Source organism: Carassius gibelio, chromosome B6 (assembly GCF_023724105.1).
Source record: "Carassius gibelio isolate Cgi1373 ecotype wild population from Czech Republic chromosome B6, carGib1.2-hapl.c, whole genome shotgun sequence".
NCBI classification, from domain to species: Eukaryota; Metazoa; Chordata; class Actinopteri; order Cypriniformes; family Cyprinidae; genus Carassius; species Carassius gibelio.
This window is the reverse complement of record NC_068401.1, coordinates 5,439,552-5,450,652: the sequence shown is the minus strand read 5'-3', so window position 1 is coordinate 5,450,652 and position 11,101 is coordinate 5,439,552. Positions and strand designations below refer to the sequence as shown.

Here is an 11,101-nt window from a genome sequence, read left to right as displayed (position 1 = left end):
GGTCAGATTTTCTGTGAGTGTATGGTAACAAGAAACCTGATCCTGAATTTGCAAACATTGCTAATACGAGTTGTAATTCTTCACCCCCCTCTCAAAAGTATTAATTTACGTAAGCAGTAGACCACACAGCAATGTGGTTACCAGGACAATGGCAGAGATACTTGCTGCTATTCAAGCCAAATACTTTCATTAACTGGAGAATAATTTACACAGTGTGCTCTAAACAGAGACCTTGGCCAAACCCATGAAAGAAAAAAGATACATACATGTATATATATATATATATATATATATATATATATATACATACACACACACACACACACACATATAAATATATACATATTACAGAGAGGGATTTAACCATTAAATCTGGCTAAATGGCGTGTAATCAAATATATATTTAAGAATATCATGTATGCCGTCATCTTGGAAAAGTCACATAGACCAGTTCTGGAGATGATTCACTGTTTGGGCGGAGGCTAGCAGTAGATTGTTACTGAAACGATATTGAATGTGTGTATTTACTCATGCAGTAGTACCAAACACAACCGCAAGCAGTAAGTCTGAGCACTCTGACCAGTAACTGCTTTATTTATAGGGTCATCCAGTCACAGGGCATTTAATATGTTGCCCTGTTTATGCATAGACTCAACTTCTTGTTCGAAATGAAGGTTTTATGAGATTCAGTAGAGATATTTTGTTGTTGTTTGCTTTTTTTATGGTGCTCTTAAAATTATACAGCAATATAAAATATATTTTCCTGAAATAAAGGAAACGAGGGACCTTGTTATTCATTAATTTAACCCTAAGAGGGCAAGAGCCATTTAGCATTTGTCATTGATGAATGTGGCACATTTCCTGGGCCTCAACCTGACAACAAGCTATATTTAGCACATACGTGTTCATGACACTGTCTGTAAAGAGGAATTGGAATCTCCATCGGCCCCTGTATGTTTTGATAGTTTGTTTTTCCAATTGAAATGAAATTAGAAGAAAGCAGATGACCTTTTTCCCATTAAAAAAAAAAAGATTGAAAACTGTTAAACCACTCAAAATCCGTTCCCTCTCATGGGTTCACTTCGATGCTGTGATGATGTAATCGCTTTGGGGAACACCTTTGGTGTGACGAATGTCTGAAGCCCTTATACCATCTCGCCAATTTATTGGCTGAATAGTGCTTAGCACCGCCCCAACATACACGAACATAGGTGAGCCATATCAGCGTGCTGCACGCTATTTCATCAGATTTAATTTCCTTCAAGAAGCGAATCATATGTCTCCCATAGGAAAGTGTTTTTTTCAGCCACTTTACCTTCTAAGAGAAGTTTACTCCTTTTCAGGGGAAATTATGAGTTACATAAGATGCGTCGAGCCGTGTGACAGGTTTATCGCAGGAGGAGGCACTCATGACAGCTGCGTGCAATGTTTGGGCCTACACCACGCTCAGGTAGTGCTTGGTGTCAGCCTTCTCCAGGAGAGTAGGCCCCCGCCTAACCCCTGCTATCCTATTTCAGCGGTTGCAGAGGCGCCGCATAATACGGTTGCTTGGGGTGATACATGGAAGCTGGGGCCCATAGAGGGTGAGATGACGAGGTTTTCTCCTTCTCCTTCTCTCTCTCTCTCTCTCTCTCTCTCTCTCTCTTCAGGCCAAGTACAAGTGCACGAAGAGTGTTACGAAGATCCTGTTGTCTTTCTCAATGATAATTTGCAGCCTACCCCGGGAGCTTGTGATGCAATGTCTTTCAGTTGTACCACGAGGTTTCGAAGTCTTGGAAGCAAAATTTTTTACGTGGAAATCACTAATCCCACCTCCCCTGATTTCGCCACAGTTTCTAAAAAGGCGAAACATGGATATGTGGCGATGCTGGCAGTAGAAGAAACTCGCGGCACATCTTGAGCCTAAGTCTGCTCCGTCTTTGAAGTCACGTCCCCAGTTGACGTCCAAGCTGTGCAGAAATACTGTACGTCCGCCTTGGTCTGGAAATCTAATATGGCCGCTGGACAAGACGCGGCTGCGCTCTATAGGTGTACACCAGGCTTATCAAGCAGATGTGCTTAAGGAGCTGGACAAGGGAGAAGACCTGACTCCAGAGGCTGTTAAAGAACTCAAGACGAGCTACTGACTTGGTGCTTAGGGCAGATCCATGGCAGGTTTAGTGTCAGTTGAGTGCCACCTATGGCTCACTCTCACTGACATTAAAGAAATAGGACAAAACAGGATTCCGGCGGCAAAACATGATTGTTTACGTGTGTTGTTAACTCAGTAGTAGAGGAGGTTCTCGCAGTTCCGCACTGTTATACCATGCCTGGAAGTCACTACTGTGTTAAAAACTGCTTGTGTACATTGAACATCTCGTTACAATCTAGTGTTAACGAAACAGTCACAGTTAATTACTTAGTCATTTTGGCAAAAAAGTGTCTGCTAAATGCAATGTAATTACAACATACTAAAACGCATGTAAAGAAACTTACCTTCGCCAGTACAACACTGTTTTCAACAACCTGGAGGCTTGTTCGTAACTTTCCAAAGACTTGGCTTTTAAACTCCTGCATTGTGTTGTAACTTACACCAAAAACAAGATAATTCACAATGTCCATATATGTGCATGGCTGTAAATGGTCCAGATCTCTGTGCCATTCCGCTGCCGGGAGCTCGTATGGGTGGATATTTTGGATGCCTGAGAGGTTCTCCAAATACCGCTGTTTTGCGCTTGTTGTGAGCTGTAAGGTCCCTTTTCTTTCACCTTATCTTTTTTTACATTGCTTTACTTTCTTTCTCATATTCGTAGATCCTTCTCTGTCCCACTGAAATAATAAATGCGCAAAAATGAAAGAGTTCTGGAATGTTTAGTCACGAGACTCGTATGGCCGACTGGTTCAGACCAGGGGGGCAGGGTTTCATATTTTTTTGAAGCACCCCTGGGTGCCGCCATTGGCTAGCGGACCCCACTTGCTGTTAGCATTCCACTGACTCCCATTCATTTTGGTGTCACTTTGACAGAGAATAACTTTACATCTGAGGTGTTTAAAGACTCCATTTGTCCATTAATTATTTCTAAAGAAACAAGAAAATTTATAAAAGGCTCCATTTCTTTGTATCTTACGTTATGGCCCCGTAGAAGCAGTTTTTGTAAAAAAATAGGCTAACGATTGCGTCATAACCAGCGACTCTCTGTCGCACAGTAGAGAAATTACCGTATGGACAGGAGGAGAATCTCACAGGCAATCTTTTTTCTGTCTATGAGACAATCGGGGGGGCGTGGAGGCATAAAGTCAAGGGAGATAATTAATCAGAATACTTACCAAAATTTCACCTGTTCACGCTCGCCTTCTCTGCAAGATTCGGTGGGTGATTCAGATTTCTCTTGGCACAGTGATTAGAAGACATACAGGTTGCTACGTCGTCAAGCTCAGTTTGAGTTTGCGCAGTACTCCTGACCCCCAGGAAGTGCTTGCTTCTAATTGACTTCATTTTTCTCTGTTGAATCCAACGGGGTTGCTGTGTCCTTTTCTTTTACTGTCTATGGTTCAGACCCAGCCCAAATCAACCCAAATCTGCACGTGACTCCTCACTCTCAGTAGCTCTCTTCCGTATGCGTTGGGGCAGTGCTAAGTGCTATTCGGACAATAAATTGACGTCATCGCAGTATCTTGTTCCCCGTTCAGGGAACCAAGGTAACATATGTAACTGCGATTTTTTTCCCCTTCTGGGCGGTCATGACACGCCCCTTTCCACCGATTGGTCAACCAAACATGAGCCCGTGACATCATCCTCAGTTCATTCACTAAAATAATAGCCCTGCTGCAATTCATGCACAACTGGCGCAGCCTCATAGAATGTCTATGAACAGAGTCACTCCCACTTTTAGGGGAAAAAAAACCGCCGTACAGTATAAGTGGACTAACCTTAACATGCCAAAGAGTTGTTGTGTGGTTGGTTGCACCAATAATGTTTGTAAAACCCCAAATTTGAAATTCATGGCTACCTATCATCATCCATATCTTGCTGTAATGGAAATATCATGAATTACATATGATGCTAATCGAAAGCTAAGCAAGGCTAGAAAAGTGCACTCAGTACTCTAAATATAAAGACATAATATAAACTTTTAAAGAGGTTTACTTTCAAATACAAAGTAAAATCATTCACTGGCTTACCTGGGGCATGTTTCAAAAAGGAGGTTAAGTGAAAACTCTGAGTATGTTAACCCTGAAATGAGGGAAACTCTAGGTTTTTTGTTTCTGAATGGGAGGTTTGTCAAACCCGAGAAAGCAGGGTAAGTCAAGCCTGTTTCTGAAAGAGAGGTAATGTATACTCAGAGTCAGTTACCTCATTAACTTACTCTATGAACCTAACCTGGTCAGGAGCAGGTTTTCTTCGATAAACCCAGAGTTTCTTTCAGTCTAATCTCCCTTTTGATGCACGCTGGAAAAATGCTCTTACTAAGTGTTTTTTTTTCTTTTTTTTTTCGTCCCAAGTACAAATATTAAAAGAATTCATTAAATAAAGATTGATTTTCTATATAGGAAAATTATATAAGATACTTAGGCTTGTTCACATAAGGTTAAATACGACACGTGAATAACGGCTTCAATGGTGTAGGCAGTAATGTTTTGGGAATGGATAACTAACTTGTAACACGATTGATTATTAGAGTCCGGCTTTTGCCGAGTTCGATCTTCTCATTTTTCCCATCTCATGTCACATTAGAATTTATTTTCAATAAAAAAAATTAACAAAATGATCTAAAAATGGGAGTAAAGTGCCTAACGAGTAATAATATTGATATAACTATTTATAATTGTAATAAATATAATCATTTACAATCTGTTATTGCATCCTGTTAATGTATAACAATACTGAGATGCAAATGTATCTGCCAGTATGAAGTATAACTAGCATCTAATTATTATTTACACTTAGCCTGTTGCAAAGAACTGCTACTTTTACAAGGTAAATAGAATATATCACTATTTTCATGGTACATTTTTTTCTGTAAATAGCATCTAGAGCTACTTGCACTTATAGCCTACTGTAAATAAGACCTATCACTAAGAAAATATGTTAATTCCACTTAGTGTAAATAACCACTGCCATATTTTTCTTACTCTGTTGGCAGATCATGTGTAAAATAAGAAAATTGCAGTTAAAATATTATTATTAATATTATTATTTATATATATATATATATATATATATATATATATATATATATATATATATATATATATATATTTTTTTTTTTTTTTTGCCCATGAGATACCATAAAATGATTAGCTATTAGTTCATTAATCTAACGTGGTGCCAGTTTCACCTATGATATTATAACACTGAGAAGAATTATATTTGTATCGAGTCTGAAGTCTGCAGACGGCTTTTTGGCTGGAGCTGTTGCCATGGTGAATCGTAATATCAGTGCTCTATTGATAATGGCTTTTTTATAGTTATTGTGCAAGTGCTTTACTCAGAGTCGGTCAATATAGAGTTAATTAAACCAACTCTTTTTAGATGTTCTGTAACCGAAAACTCAGAGTTTCCCATCTCAGGGTAAGTCAACTCAGAGTTCAAGTTTAAACTCAGTTGGTTGAACCTTAGTGAAAATCTATTTATTTTCCCCTAAAAAGGGACGGTGACGAAATTGACAGTTACGTTTCCGGCTATGCCTGTGTCACAATCGATCAGATGTGTTAAAGTTCCCTTCGTTACTATAGCAACCCCCCCCCACACCCACACCCACATACACACAATTGTAAAGGGCCTTGCACCCCCTTGCAACTGCCCTGTTTAGCACAATATGTGTTTATGACTCATAAAAAACTGTCTGTGTAAAGAGGAATTGAAATCTCCATTGACGCTGACGGGTTAACAGCAACTAAAAACAGAATATGCTAAGCAAGGGTTTTCAAAGCTATATCTCCAGTATCATTTAGTGTTGGTCAATCAGCTGTGTCATGAATGCATTAGAGCACATCCTGTTTTAATACAACCATCAGACCATTAAATGCAATCACAGTAAGTGGGATCCGTTACAGATGCTGGGAAAGTGATCCCAAGTACAAAGTTAAAAATGAGAATGAACTCATCTGGGTTTAGATTAGATTAGATTGATGCTCGCCTGGAGTCAACCGTTTGAGGAGAATCGTATTCATGCGTGTCTGGTTTTGGAAACGTTTTGAGGTCACAGAGTGCCATCTAGCGGTGAAGGACTGAGATGTGAGAGAGCGTGACGCCAAGCGGCTGTTGCGTCATCAGTTCCTCCTGAACCAAGTTCGAGCAGGCCTATGGTTGAATCTCCACTTTCCCTGTGGAAATGAATCGTTATGGTCAATTTTGGACTCTGTAGTAGTGTCGTTTAGAATACACGCGTGCCTTGGTGGAAGTAAACACGTATTTAATTGACATGTGGACTTAAGTGTTGACCTTTTATTTTATATCAAACAAAGTTTCGATACATTTGCCAAATTTTGAGATGGTGTGCTGGTGCTGCAGTGGAGGTCCAGGGTGAATAATCTGGATGTGTCAGGTAATACACGTAAAGATATTTAGTTAGTCACACAGGACTCAGGAGCTATAAACTTATCACGGCATCATACTAGTTTCATAAACCTGCTGGACGGTTGGTTCTCCAGTCAGCAACTCAACTGACTCCTCGACGCCATGACTAAGAAGAATCACTGAACTGCTTATTTTGAAACAAAATGTTCGAAAGAACCGATTTCCCTAAATGATTCGCTTTCCATTACTACTTTTCCATTTTCAAACAGGCAGTTCCCTACATAAACTCATTGGTTTAGATTAGCAGATCTGGAATTTCGGATGGGCTATGATTACAAATCACCCATCAGTGATATTTTTACAGATAGCTTATATCTTATATTATTTAAAAAATTATAAAGTCCGCACATCTCTTGTAACACTGCTGAAGTTCAAATGGATTAACATAACATGCATGAAAAGGTTCCAACAGAGGCCGTATTAAGACTATTATATTGCCTGCTAATTGTATTGGATTGGGTGAAAAAAGACACTTGTAGCAGAAGAATAAATTTGTTTTATTTCATTCATGAAACTTGTGCAAATCAGACATGCAAAGACATTGATCACAAACACTGCAGTCAACACCATTTAGGTGTCCCATGTGATGTCAAGACCGACCCAAGAACACTGATTTCAAATGGTGCTAGATGCCATAAAGTACTCTATGGCACCATCTGAATTCAGCTTCTAGGAGCAGCACAAGAGGAGATGGCACTGGAAAAACACAGTTCAAAACAGGCAAATATTAAATATGCTACAGTGCATACATTTAAACCCCATTCTGTCAGTACAGTTTGTACTGATCCATAGTTTCGTTTTTGTTTTCCTTGCCACTGCTGCGTATATACGAGAGTAGAGGTATAGACCTAGCTACTGTAGACCTGAGTCAATAGAATAAATACAAAAGAAAAGTACAGGGAGTGACCAAGAGGGAGGGGAGAATATTTGTTTACAAGTTTCTTGTTTCACTCTAACATCAGTTTATTCTTGGTTTGCTGCTTCTGTGCACCTGACAGCTTGTGCAATGCTGATCCAGCTCTTAAAGGGAAAGGCATCTTTATCGAGGCTCTGAACATGCCATTTAAATGGGATGGAAAAGAGAAAATATTGCAGTTAATATACAGTCAGCAAATTGCAAACAGAATTTTTTATTTATTTTTTAAAACACAATTTTCATGCACAAAACATTATTTGAACTTGCATTCAACAATTGGTTTATTTCCAGCATTTTCTGGGATGCTGAGAAGAGGCTTATATAATATGTTTATAAAGGATGTTTATTATTATCACAACTTTCGGTACTAGAAAGTTTATGAAATTCATCTTTCTTGGGCAAGAGTCATGCCAGGAACACTAATACTTTACTTTATTGTCTGTATACAGGTCCTGGACAGAAATTCATATTTGACACTGGCATAAAAATAAAAGACACAAAGCATTCTTTACACTTACAGTCTCTATAGAAGACATTGAACATACAATTATCAATTATCATACAATTATTAAATAAAAAAAATAGCTTATTAGTTTAGGGATTATAAATACACATATAAGGTATAATATATAAATATTGTTTATAAATTCACTATTTTATCTTTTTTTAATTAAAAGAGTCTAATACTGTCGTTGGTTTATTTATTATTTTAATTCATAAATTTACATATTTACAAAATTATAACAATTACAGGTCTACCGCATTGTTCACTTCAGGCTACAAACAAGAAGCATATAATGTGGCCTGATTGCGCCACCTGGAGGGAAAATTGAGCATTGCGCTAATTATTTGTTTACCTCGCTTGGTCAAGTGCGCACCAGAAAATAACTACTAAGAGTTTATTGTAAAACACGCTGAAGAAGAAAGACAGTGTTGAGATTTGACGTCCTAAGCCCTATTAAGTATCTATAACAACAAAAGTTTTGGTGTTAAACGGGTAACCAAATGTATGTTAAGCCTCTTTTAATATGCAATTCACTATTATTACTTGACAGTAGCTCTTTACGGTTCCTCTTTTTGACAGATTTGCTTCAGCGATGGTATGAAACGACAAGAAGTGCGCACTTAAATTCCAGCCAGTGATGTACGCAACGCATCTCTCGCTCGCGCAGCATCCTTTTTTTTTCTTGAACGGGAAGCATGCAGTTAATGAGACAGTGGAAGACTCACTTATGATTATGTCACATTCAGCCGCGACACGTTAATAGCGATCTACGAAATCTCTTACGCAGGAGAAATTCCCTAATGAATCTCCATATTGTTGACGCAATAGCTATGACGCAGTGATATATCTTAAAGGCCTTTTGGAATAATTATTAGTACACTTCAATCTCAGATTTCAAGTGATGGCATCAACTCGTCAATATTATTTTTCAGATAGTATTTATAAATTATGTATGGCTAAAAATATTAAGGCATTTAAAAGGATTCCTATATTATTACCAGTCTTAGAAACAAATAAATTACTTGTTCATCTTATAATAAGACATTCTTCTACTTACGTGGGTACATTCAAACCGATTGCTTTCCAATATAATATTTCTTCTAAATAATCTGCATTCCACGGATGCCTGCACTCTTCACTTGTTTCAATCTGACCTAACTCCTCACTTTCCTTTCTTTAGACGTAGTCTCCTCGCATCATTACAAGATCCCTATCGATTTTTCCAGGGCGAAATATTCAAGCCCCGCCCCCAGACACTCCCCCGGCGACTGATTGGCCACCGCGCTTTACACGTTCCTAAACACTTCTGGATCACATGTGCTTGACGCGTGTTTACAAACATTGAATGAGGTCACATGGTACAGGCGATTATTTAATGCGCATAGCTGTCGCAGCTTCAGAGGGAACAAAAGCACCGGAACTCAAGCTTACGTGAACGATCTGTAAATACTGTTTAGCTCATTTATTGACTTTATACTTAGGAAAATTAGCAATTGTAAAAATGTTCTCCATAGCACACAAATATGTCCTCTATGCTTTAATATAAAAACATTTATAGTTGCCAAGTGACTTTGCTGTTAATTCAGATCATTTGAGAAAGATATCTTTAAATTTATTAAGAGAAGCCCACGTGTTACAATCTGCCAAGTTGCAAACATATTACTAAATAAAAACACATACATGTATGGCAAATTGTTTTAGCACTTTCTGGTTGTTAAAGTTTGGAAGATGTTCACAGTTACTTCAGAATATTAATATTGCCTTGAATGTTTTTAGAACATTCTATAAATTCCTGTAACAGTCTATAATAGTCTAGAACATTCCAGAACATTATGGGACTAGTCTTCAAGACAAAAATTATCCAACGTACACTTACAAAGTTTTAAAAGACTCACTGTTTGTAAATGTTAAACAGTTGTTGTTAACTCATATCATAAAATATGTTGTCAATATATGATAAAATATGTTGATTACTCAATAAGTCAAAAATAGTCTTCAGTTAGGTAATTTCATAAGTGTGTTCATGTTCCTACCAATTTAGTTTAAAAGTCATAAATGGTTTTATTATACCTTTGGCATTAGAACTTTAGACAACAAAGTGGAAAAAAAACACTTTTGTACCCCCCAAATAATTTTTGTTAATATATAAATGAAATCACATTTCACATCTTTTTTTTGATAGAGACAAAACTTTACCAAGCACATTATGAGAAAGTGATAGCTTATTATTTGTGACAATAAAGAAGGAGTTTATTGTTTTAACTAATTTTTTGTTATTGTTGTAAGGCAGGATTCCATGATGAATTCTCACAGCTCTCCCAGAGTAAAATTGTTCCCATGCAAGAGCTCTTAATACACACTAGAGGGCACTGTTTGTCCAAAATACTTTCTCGACTTAAGCCATTGCTGAAGCTGTTAGCACTTACAAAGGGGAGTATTTGTGAACAAGTCCACATTTAGAAAATTAAGAATATGATCATTTTATTCCAAAAGCAATACCTCATCAATAGCATTATCAACAACTGATCAATTGCTGTTCTATGTTGTATAGACCTCAGCAGAGACAGAGGCGCAGTGATTTACAGTATTCAGTAGTGCACAAATGTGATGGAGGGAAGTGTCTGGTATAGCAGCATGAAGTATACATGTGTTGGTCATAAAACAGGGGCAGGCATGTGTCATTCTCATGAGGATTATATAGCTGACAGGTTTGTCTGTGTGTGCGTGGTTGGGAAGGTTTTAGTCTTGTTTCAGTCTTGTGGAGAACAGAGATTGAGAGATAGTTGGTCTTGTTAATTAAATATTATTCTATACAACTTGTAAAACTTTTTTTCAGGTGTAACAACCTAAACTAAAACTAAAAATCAGTGTTGCTGTAATGATTTTTACAGATGAATGTACTGCAGTATTTCCAGTGTTTTAAAACAAAATGTAAGTCAGTATTAGGTTGTCTCTTATTATCTTATTAATTCATTAAGCCCTTTACTTGATTTTGCAGAAGAGTGTGATGTAGATCTGGTGTCACTAGCGTGCCTCTGCTAGCTCTTCCACTAAACATCTGAAGCATGCAGCTGGGTCTGACTGAACGTCTTTATTTAGCTCCATGGTATTTCGACTATTC

At 37.7% G+C, this 11,101-nt stretch overlaps 1 long non-coding RNA gene across 1 annotated transcript; it reads right to left on the bottom strand.

The window, feature by feature from the left end:
- Positions 1-7,032: 7,032 nt before the first annotated feature.
- LOC127960276 (uncharacterized) lies at positions 7,033-10,701 on the bottom strand. Its single transcript, XR_008154361.1, has 2 exons — positions 9,038-10,701; positions 7,033-7,609 (listed from the first exon to the last, which is right to left on the bottom strand). It is a non-coding gene; the product is annotated as an uncharacterized LOC127960276 (long non-coding RNA).
- Between the last annotated feature and the right edge of the window lie 400 nt (positions 10,702-11,101).